Genomic DNA, 11297 nt, shown 5'->3' on the forward strand with positions numbered 1-11297 from the left:
GTTGTCGATGTGGATGTTGCGTTTCCAGGCGTCATGTTTGGCATGAAAATAAGGCTGAAGGATGTGGATATCCAATCAGTCTGTAAGCCTGCTGATTGGGGCATGTTAGAGTTGTCGATCGAGTAGGATACTGATTGCCTACTTGAACTCCATGAAATCCAGTGGGTCACGCCAGTTGAGGGGGTTGAGTGGTGGGTCCACCCCTTTGTGCTCCTATGAGGGTGGTGGGGGAATCTCTCCTTCCTCCAAGGGTGTGGGGGAAAAGAGGTCGGGAAGTCATTACGCGACTGAGGTGGAGGAGCAGTCGATGGAGATGTAATGGTGTGGCATGGGTTGCGTCGACGAGGAAGGGTGGGGTCCTTGTTGATGTCCAGTGTATGGTGTTGAGGTCCTTAGGGAGGCTCATATGAAGATTGAGGGTGGGTAGTTTGTGAAGCAAGTGTGGGTGAGGGAGGAGGAGAGGGAATGTGAAGGGGTGTAGTGGATGGTGAGGGGAAAAGGGTAAGAGCAAGTGAATGGGTGTGTGCGGGAACAAGCCCTTAGCAAGAGGCTATAAAAGAGAGTCTGTAAATGAGTGGGTAGCAGTGAAAAGGTGAGAGGTATCTACTGAATCAAGGGTAGCAAGAGTGAATATAGGGGTGTGGAAAGATTCTAGGAAAAGGTGCCCCAGATGTAAGGAGGTGGCACAAATCAAGGAGAAATCAGTGGGATTACATGCTTGGCATCTTGTGGATATAAACCCTATAAATTGAGGCATTGGCCTAATGAGTATTTGCTGGTTTTTGAGTATGCATGCCTACATTATCCTAGTAGCTTAATTGCTCACTAATCTTGTCTTAATTATCATCTTAATTACATGCTAATGATTTTTATTCTTGCATTTGATCCACCATAGCTCATCACTTTGCTTGCATTTTAACATGGTATCAAAGCCTCAGATTCATGCCCAACATGTCTTAGTCCATCATCAAGTGTTTTATTCACTTCATTAGTCCATAATCATAATTATAAGCATTAAGCTTCTCTCTTCTCCATAGCCAAAGTATACCCTCAGCAGGAGCTCCCTCTTCCTTCACATATACTCATTGCCCAAGCCCTTTTAGGGGCATAAACTACACTCAAGGCTCTCCACGCAGCCCAAAGCATTCAGTGTTTCTCAATGCATAGCTCCCTAAAATCGTAATTTCTCATGCACCTTTTTTGTGGAGAAGACCTCAAATCCACACCTACACAGAAGCAATTGGCCTAATTCCTCTTGGCCCCATGCATTTTCAAGGATGCTCTACATGCTAGTGATCTCAGTTTTGTGAAATTCCTCAAGGAGAAGTGGCATCAAATCTGTAAGTGACTTTGGTAAAACATAGATTAAGCATTCATCAATGTTTGATCAAATCTTTTGTTTCTTAGCTTGATCCTCTACTAGACTAATTGCTATTGATTCTTTTGAAAGGATTTGAGCTCATTTGGACTCTAAGGCACCAATTTTGGCCTCCTCGCACACTCTATTTTTTGCACGCAAAACAGGGGATTATTTCGCTAATCATTTTTTGGTGCAAGGGATGGTTCAAATTTACCATTGGGTATCTAATACAGATCCCTATCACTTCAGATTACAATTTGGAGATGGTTTGATACTCCAACCATTCAGTACAGTTCAACTACACTTGGCTTTATGTAATTTTTGGTGAATTTATGCTGATAAATCTGTTGTAATCATCATTTAACACCAGATTTGAGCTATAAAAGGGTAGAAATTGGCCTTGAATCTTGAATTGGATCAAGAGGTAAGACCTCCTTCATATTATCATAAGCACGGCACAAGAAATAGCTAAATTTAATGGAGAGCAGTTTCATACATGATGGCAAACAAAGCCCATGTATTTACTCATGAGGAAAAATCTGTGGGGGCTAGTTGAGGGAAGAGATGAATGCCCAGAGGAGATTGGGGAGAATGAGTGGAAGATTAGGAATGAGAAAGCTTTAGGACTCATTACACTTAGCCTAAATGAGATGAAATCATTCTCCACATCACAGGGATACAACGGGCTAAAGATGCATGGGATGAACTTAATAAATTATTTGGCACAAGCAAAAAATTCAAAGATAAATCTGCTAATGCAATTCTACAAACTTGACATGAAGGAAAAAACCTCTAATAACCACACACTTGAACAAATACAATAAGATGATGAGGTACTAGCAGTGCTTCTGAAGAGTGTGGACAAAGGAAAATATGGGAACATTGTGGCAACCTTAAAGAATGTACCAGAATTCAAGCTACATGAGATAGAAGGAGCTCTACTAGAGCAAGAGACCAAGGTCAAAGAGAAGAAAGGGTTGGACCCTACAATTGGAGAGGAAAAAGCTTTCTACACCCAAGGAGGATTCTCAAGAGGACGAGGACGAGGAAGAGGCAAGGGAGGAGGGACCTTCACTTGCCCACAACTGTGGGAAGCCAGGACATATGGCTAGAGACTGCTACAGCAAACCCAGTGAAGAAGGATCGACATCGGCCAACTTCATGGAGACTCCTAAAAGGAAGAGGAGTCATGACATCTTTTCTGAGAGAGAAAGAGAGAGAAACCCCACAACCCAATGTAGCCTGCTCCAATAGAGTAAAACCACCTTTGAGCCACTAATGATGTAGGCCATGTGGTCGATGTATGTGTGAGCACTTTAGTCAAGGTCACGGGCACTTGTAGTAGCCTTGGACACATAGAGAGAGAGTGTCAAGGACTATGAGTTAGGGACTTGAGGCATTGTTTGCAGGCTACCAAGTAAGAGAGAAACTTGGTATAGGGTCCAGGTGTGCTAGAGTTATTCACTTGAGGGGAGGTGTTGAAATATACAAGTGAATGGGTGTGTGCGGGAACAAGCCCTTAGCAAGAGGTTATAAAAGAGAGTCTGTAAATGAGTGGGTAGCAGTGAAAAGGTGAGAGGTATCTACTACTGGTATCAAGGGTAGCATGAGTGAATATAAAGGTGTGGAAAGATTATAGGAAAAGGTGCCCCCATATGTAGGGGAGGTGGCACAAATCAAGGAGAAATCAGTGGAATTAGATGCTTGGCATCCTGTGGATGTAAACTGTTTGGTTCATCATAGCATAGCGGAGGCTACACTCCAACCCACACACTTTGTCAATCCGTGAATGCAACCCGGTTAGCGCATAGAGGCTATCCCGAATGGGAGAAGATTAGTTAACCACACACTAATGACTTCTAGTCCTACTCAATCCTTCTTCAACAATCAAGCAATCGATCTAACATAATCAAAGCATCAAGATTAGGCTACACTTAAGCATAAAAATGCAACTTATGCAAAGAATCTAACATGCAAAGAGCTATCACACAAGCCTCAACTACACATCATTTCATGCACAAGCTTCATCACATGCACTCTACAATTCACAAATCAGATTTTAGCATCAAAACATCATTACAAAATCTAGATTAGCAAGTGTGTAGACCGCAACCTTAAATCATTGAATACGTAGAGAATAGAGAGTACAAGATTGAAGCAAGAATGGAGATGGAGAGCCTTGGGAGAGCACATGAGAAGGAGCTATAGAGTAAGCTCTCTCTATGAGTCTCTCAACCAAAAGACCAAAGAGTCCTCTCTAGCTCTCAAATGGGCCACTTTTTATACAAAAACTCTAAAACTCCCAAAAGTTCCCATGTGGGATTATTGTCAAGCCCACTCCCACATTCATCTACAACTTGGAACTCTTTACAAGAGCCCTAAGTGTCTTTTTTGTTGCATCCTTGCATTGATCTTCATTCGTCATGCAACACTCCCCCCTTCCTATTTTGCACACGTCCTCGAGCGCGGTAGGAGCACAAGCTGCAAAAAAACAATGGATACAAGTTAAGCCTTTTATTGAAAAGAAAAGAAGAAAAGAAAAAACAGCAATGACAATTCCACATGTGAGCATACAAGTGAAAGGCTGATTAGAGTTTTAAAGAGTACTAAAATAGGTGAGTAAAGACTATTCAAAGTGAGACTAAGTGGTAGATAGTGCTATGCAAAGGCAAGTGTGCTTATACACCGCCGGTTATAACCGCAGTCTCAATGTCCTACAAGTATTTAAGTTATTCCTAAGTGGCAAACCTACTCCTAAATATGAGCAAAGGTGATTGGAACTCTTTTTTTTTCTCTCTTTTTTTTTTTTTGATGTGTGTGTAGAAGGTGATAAAGATTAAGGTTCCATCCCAATGAGACCCAAGTAATGGCCAAGAGACCTCCGCCAAGAGAATCTAAAAACCGCTAACTATCTCAAGGGCGACAGACCCTTTTTCTTTCTTTTATGACCTAAGGAGTACCCCATGAAGATGAGGGCATCGGTCTCGAGGTCCCATAGTGTACCCCAGAGTCCTACCAACATCTATCAAGGCGATAGATTCCTTGAAGGTCTTTTTTTGAAGCTTTTAGACATCAGTGTTCACCCCATGGAAACCAAGGCATCGGCCCCAAGTGCTAAGACAACCCCAGGTCCTACCAAGCATTCCTCATGGCTGTAGACACGTCATGTCTCAATTCACTTTGTATATATTTTTTAAGGGTATATTTTCATAAATTTTTATTACTCCTAGCACCTAGCTCATACCTAAGAGGTAGCTACCACTAGGGATAACTAATATACCTTGAAAGCATAAGAACTTGGCATACTCCATTGGTATATATCCTACACTGTCTTTAAATAGAAATATCTTTTACTAAGTCCTCTAAGAATCTAGAATTCACTCACCATATTTTAACAACTAATCAAAAACTTAAACCAGCCAATATTGTGTGAACATGCAAACCATATATCCAAAAGATAAAAGCACATAAAGAACAAAAGATTATGATTTGAATACACCTGTTGTAGTGCCCGTTGATGTTGTTCGTTTGCATTGATGCATTACTGATTTTGTGCAGATTGCTCCTCCTTGGTCTTTATAGGCGTAGCATGTCTCCCCCCTTCCTAATTTGTGTGCGCGGTAGGTGGACTATTGGGGCTTGTTTGATGCTCTTGTTTAGTTGAGATCTCTGCGAAATGGTTATTAACAAACAAGAAAAGAAAAGAAAGGAATAAAATTTACTATTGGTGCCAATCACCGGAATATAGCCGAGGGGAAAAACCCAGTGGGAGAAAAGTGCCCTTGCTTGTCGATCTTATTGTGGAGTCGCTGAACTTACCCTTGCGCTGGTGGTGGATCCGTGTCCCCTTCTGCTGGAAAGATGGTATCAATTTCCTGAGGATGCAGGGACAACCCTTCACAAAAATCGGCCTCTGGAGAAGGTGGTAGAGGAAGGAGTGCTTCCTCACTAAAATATGGCATTGGTTCTATGGGAAGGTTAAGCAGACAAATTCGATTTTGGAACTGCGCAATATAGGTACTCATATTGATCCAATATTGACATGTTGAGGCTTGGGGAAGGAGGGCTTGCAAGATTCGGTGGTTGCAAGTCATTTAAGCTTGTATCCCTCCATTGTTGTGCTTGAACCTCCTCAGGTAATCTACGTTGATTTGGTCCTCTCTCTGGTATTCTCACATTAAGAAGATTATGGCGTTGGGGTGTAATTCTCACAATTTGTTTCATTAAGCCCGTGCCATATCGTCTAAAGTAAGAGCGGCATATCCAACAAATATGTGAAGCTTCTCCTAATACGAGTCGTGCACACTCTTGACAATGTGGAAATGGGTGATGCTGTTGATAGAATAACGTGACAAAGTAATGCCCACAGCAATTTTCACCTAAGGGAGCATAGAAGTACCTAGAATGAGTTTGAAACGGACGAGCACTATAACCCCCGCGATGATCAGGTCGAGTACTATCAGGGTCAATGCATGGTGGACATGTATCTCGCCAAATATCCATCAGGAGTTATCTGGACGTAGAACAATGAAATTTAGAACACTCATATCCATCATTACACTTCCAATCAAAAACAAGATTATCTCAAAAAGAACACAATCCTCTAAAGGTATAAGGAACCACATTATTCAAACATTGATCTACCAAAGAGCTTCAATTGTAGTGTTAATGCCTTATCTTTGGTTTTAGGTATATCCTTTTTAAGAGGTGGGAATTTTAGCAATTGTCTTGGAATTTGAGCAAGATAAGAGAATTTAGGCATTGAAATGCTAGAATCTATGCTCAAATGAGACTCATTTGGACTTATCTTAGGTACACAAGTTGATGGTGGAATTGTGTAACAAGGAGAAATTGGGACAACCGGTGTTTCAATACATGTTTTAGGAAGATCAACACAAGTAGATTTGTAGGTGCTATCACATCCACCTATCCTATCTTGAAGAGTTTGTGTTGATTTCTTTTGCACCCACTGATATGGAAAATCAAGGGTGGCTTTTGGAATCTTTCTGAAACACTTTTTTACCCCTAGCAAACCATGGCATTTTGGAAGCCAAATTGCTGTTGCACCCTCATAATAGCCTTGTGCTTTAAGAACATGTTTTGAGACCCAACGAGTAACAATCTGAGGTTTAGGCTTGGAAAAGATGTGCTTCTTAGGAGGCTTAGCAACTGGGCTAGATGGTACAAGTTTGTATGCATCTTTGGGTAACCAAATTGATAATTCCTTCTTGCGTGGCCTTCTTTGAGTAGCAACTAGAGTAGTTGGAACATGCCAGCCATGGCCCTCACTTGAGTACTCATCAATTATCCACATCATTTGTTTTGGAGCTTTAAGAGCAGATTTTGAGAGTGGGTTGTGTAAGGTAGAAACATTAACCTTTTGACACGATACAGCTCGTGGAGTAGCAGATCCCAAGATGCAATCAGAATCAATTTGCAACTTGTATTGTCTATTCTTCCAATCTAATGTGCAATTGGTAGCATTTAACCACGATCGACCGAGAACAGCCTCTACTACTGCCTTGGACTTACGTGCCACATAAAAGGGCACTGACATCTGGTGATCCTTAATGGACATCATAATGACACATTTTTCCTCTATAGGGTTATCTTCACCTGAGAAGCTTCGTAAGTCAACAGGAATTTGCACAAGTGGTGGTTGTCCCAAGGCTTTCCATGTGTCAAACGAGAGAACATTAAAATCTGCACCAGAGTCAATTAAGGCAGAGACAAAGTAGGTAGTCTCTTGAAGATGAAGGCACACTTGAATATTGAATGGATCGACATATGGTTCATCAGTAACCAACTGTAAGGCCATCATAGAAGCTTTGCGACGCTCTTTGGCTTTTGCAACCCTAGCTTTAGCCTCTTCTTGAGCCTGACGTTTAAGCAAGTGCTTCTTTCCGTGTTTGTGCAGCCTGCATCTGTTGAAGCATGGCTTCAGTTAATGGTTCATTGTATTTCTTGAGACGACTTCCATTAATGAAGTTAGGCATTTGCTCACCTTCTAGTGTCTCTAAACGCACTGCACCACTTGGAGTAAGCTAATTAATCACAAACGGTCCTAGGCCACGTTTCTTGAGCTTTCTCTTATGCTTCTTAAATGTGTACAAGAGCACAAGGTCTCCTTTTTTGAATCGGCCAGTTGTTACATTTCTATCATACCATTGCTTCTGTCTTCTCTTCTCAGCATACATCCCCATTACCGCCAACAAGCGGGTCTCATCAAGCTTTTCCAATTCATCAACGCGTTGTGAAAGCTCATGACCAGTCCAATCCAATTGTTTAGCTACTCGTAGAGTAGGTACAAGAAATTCAATGTTTAGCTACTCGTAGAGTAGGTACAAGAAATTCAATGGGAAGAATTGCGTCTAGCCCAAAAGCAAGCTCAAATGGGGTTGTGCCCACAGATGTTTTATAGGCTGTCCTATATGCCCAAAGAACTGAGTGCAACTTTTGCTCCCAATCAGTCCTATGTCCCTCAACAATCTTTGTGAGTGCTGTGCAGAGAATCTTGCTAGTACTCTCAGCTTGTCCATTGGTCTTGGGATGATAGGGTGCAGAACGCTTGTGAATAACCATAAATTCTTGAAGCAAAAATTCTATGACCTCATTCACAAAGTGCACACCTTGATCACTAACGATCTCAATAGGTAAGACATAGCGTGTAAACACGTACTCATACAAGAACTTGGCTGTGGTTCTGGCATCATTTTTGACTGTAGCCTTTGCCTCTACCCATTTGGTCAAATAGTCAGTTGCGACTATAATATATTCTGCATGCGTGTGACGAGCTGGAGGTTTAATGGGACCGACAAAATCAATACCCCATTTTGCAAAAGCACGTGTGCTTAACATAGGTCGCAATGGCATATTGTCCTTTGTGATGGGAGGTTTGGTCCTTTGACAATCGTCTCACAACGTTTCACATATTCTTCGGCATCCATTTGTAAGGTTGGCCACCAAAGCCCAGACCACCTAATCAACTTAGCTGTGGTATTGCCCGAAAAGTGTCCACCCCCAACACCTGCATGTGCATGAGTCAAGATTTTCAAGTAGTCAGCTTCACATACACACATGCGTAAGTTGCCATCCTTGCCCCTCTTGTAGAGTTGGCCCTCTATCAGCATATAGTTTGCCACTTCAACTTTAATAGCATGCTTTCGATGTTTAGGAATTTTTTGATCCGTATGACCATGCTGAAGATAGTCCACAATATACTTACTCCAACTTAGTGTAGTTGAAATTTGGAATAATGTGACATTATGAATTGGCTGTCGAATTTGACATGAAGTACAGTTACGAACAAATGTTTCAGCATCTGCATGCATGGTAGGCCACCATTGCCCATCCTGAGATATACGTCGCACACAAGTAGTAGCTGATGCATGGATTCCATCGATACCTGCATGTGCCCATTCCAAGATCTCCTCATATTGGTCGGGGTTAGGTATAAGCCTCAACACTCCATCATTACCCTGACGATATAATCTCCCTGAGATTAACTTGAATGGTCGCCATAGGTCCACATTAGGACCCGCTAGTTGTATCTGCCCACTTGTCAAAATTTCTAAAATGGATTCAGACCATCTAGGAGCTGTCTCTACAAGGAAAAGTGTTGAATCTAACATATCATCATCCACACCCACAGGAGCTTTGCCAGAGGTGATTCGAGACAAATGATCTGCCCTAAGATGAGTTGTTCCTTTTCGAACTGCCACTTCAAAATCAAACTCAAGAAGGATGATAAACCACCTTACAATCCTTCCAGTTGCACAAGGCTTATTTACCAAATATAGCAATGCTTGATGGTCCACAAAAAATATGAATTTGTTTGCCAAAAGGTAATGGCGAAACTTTTTCACTACATATATCATGGACAACCCTTCTCTTTCTGTTGTGGTATAATTCTTCTCAGCATTGTTCAACTGTCGACTAGCATATGAGATTGGGAAATCCTTATTATGTTCTCCTGATTGAGCCAAAATACATCCAATTGCAAAGTTTGAAGCATCAATATGGACATGAAAGATTTGGTTCCAATCTGGTGCCCGTAATATGGGTGCAGTCACTAATGCTTGCTTCAACTTTTTAAACGATTCCTCACACTCATCAGTCCAATTAAACTTTACAAGAAGAGCATATAATGGTCTGGCTAGGACAGCGTACATGTAGATGAATCTACGGTAATAGCCACAATGTCCCATGAATGTTTGTACCCCTTTAGGGTTGATAGGCCGAGGTAATGAGACAATGACATCAATTTTCTCCATATCTGTTGAAATCCCATTGCGAGAAACAATATGGCCCAAAATTTTCCCTTGTCTTACCATGAATTTGCATTTGTCAGGATTCAAGTATATACGATAAAGTTGACACTTTTGAAACACAAGTCTGAGGTGTTCTATATGATCATCACGCTCTTGTGAGTGAACACATAAATCATCCATGAAGATCTCAAGAAATTGCCTAAGGTACTCCTTGAATACATGACCCATTAACCGCTGAAAGGTTGCTGGTGCATTTGTTAGACCAAATGGCATAACACGATAGGCAAAGATGCCATCTTTAGTAGCAAAGGTTGTCTTGTGTTGATCCTTTGGATCAATTGACACTTGATTGTAACCGGAGAATCCATCCAAGAAACTATATGCCTTTTTCCCTGGAACTCGTTCCAGAACATGATCCGTGATTGGAAGTGGGTAATGATCACGCACAGTAGCTACATTTACCTTCTTGAGGTTTACACATACTCAAAGTTTTCCATTTTTCTTGGGCACCACTACAACAGGGGAGACCCATTCAGTGTGTTCAATCTCATAGATAAATTCTACCTCTAAGAGCTTGTCTATTTCTTCCTTTTTTTTCCGTGCAAATTTTCATTGTAAGTATAAGGACGTTGCTTGGAGGGTTTTGCATCCTCTCGCAATGGAATTGTATGCTGACATATGCTTGGATCAACTCCTTTTAGGTCTTTATAACTCCAAGCAAAAACATCGCGATACTCCTTTATTGTTTGTATTAATAACTTCTCCTCATCTAAGGACAAGTCTGTGGCAATCCACACATAACGAGGCTCTTCTCCTGGCTTAGCAATATCAATCTTTTTTGCATCTTCTGGACCATCGTATGAAACCCCTGGCATGCTTGGTTTTTGTCGCATGGGCTGTTGAAGAACAATCTTCCGATCTTGAAGAGTGTACTGTGTGAAATTGGGAGGAACATTGAGACCTTGTTCTTGTCCACTTGAGTCTCCACTCATTGAAGACCATGCGGTTTTGAGCTCTCCTTTGCCATCTTGCATCGGATTTTTTTTTTCAACCGTTGTCTTTGCACTTCCAACACTCTCTTTTGAATCGGTTTTAGACTTGAGTTTTGGTTTTTGTTTCTTCGTTTTTTTACAATTTTTGCTAACAGTTGTTAGCTTTTCCCCTGCTTGGAATCCATCTGATCGTTTTACTTGGTCTTTGATACTATCTTGTGCTTGGACATAGTATAGATATTCGTTCTTTCCTGAGAAGTGAGGTGGTGGTCGAGAGTGTTCACTCTTAGACTCCTCCTTTTCTTTTTGTAGTCTCTCACGTCGTTCCCTCTCATCTTGTTTATGGATTCTTTTATGGCTCTTACAGCATTTACGTTTGGGTCGGCTTTGAGGGATTTCTACTTGAACCTCCCTTCCTCTCAAGAGTAGGCGTGCCTTTCCTAACTCATCCTCAGTGATTATCACATTATTATCAAAATCCGAGTCCCATCCGTCTTCCTTATCAGCATCATTAGCAGATTCGAGTGTTAAATCCTCTACTGAGACTTCCTCGACATGCAGTGCTGTTGTGGATGCATTCCTATAGTAGAAATCATCTAGAAGGTCACGTGGTTGTACCATTCGTATAGGTATAATGTCATATCCATCTGAGTCACAGAATTGAATTGGCTTAGG

This window comes from Cibotium barometz, chromosome 5 (assembly GCF_041138505.1).
Source record: "Cibotium barometz isolate CiBa-2024 chromosome 5, ASM4113850v1, whole genome shotgun sequence".
Taxonomy (NCBI): Eukaryota; Viridiplantae; Streptophyta; class Polypodiopsida; order Cyatheales; family Cibotiaceae; genus Cibotium; species Cibotium barometz.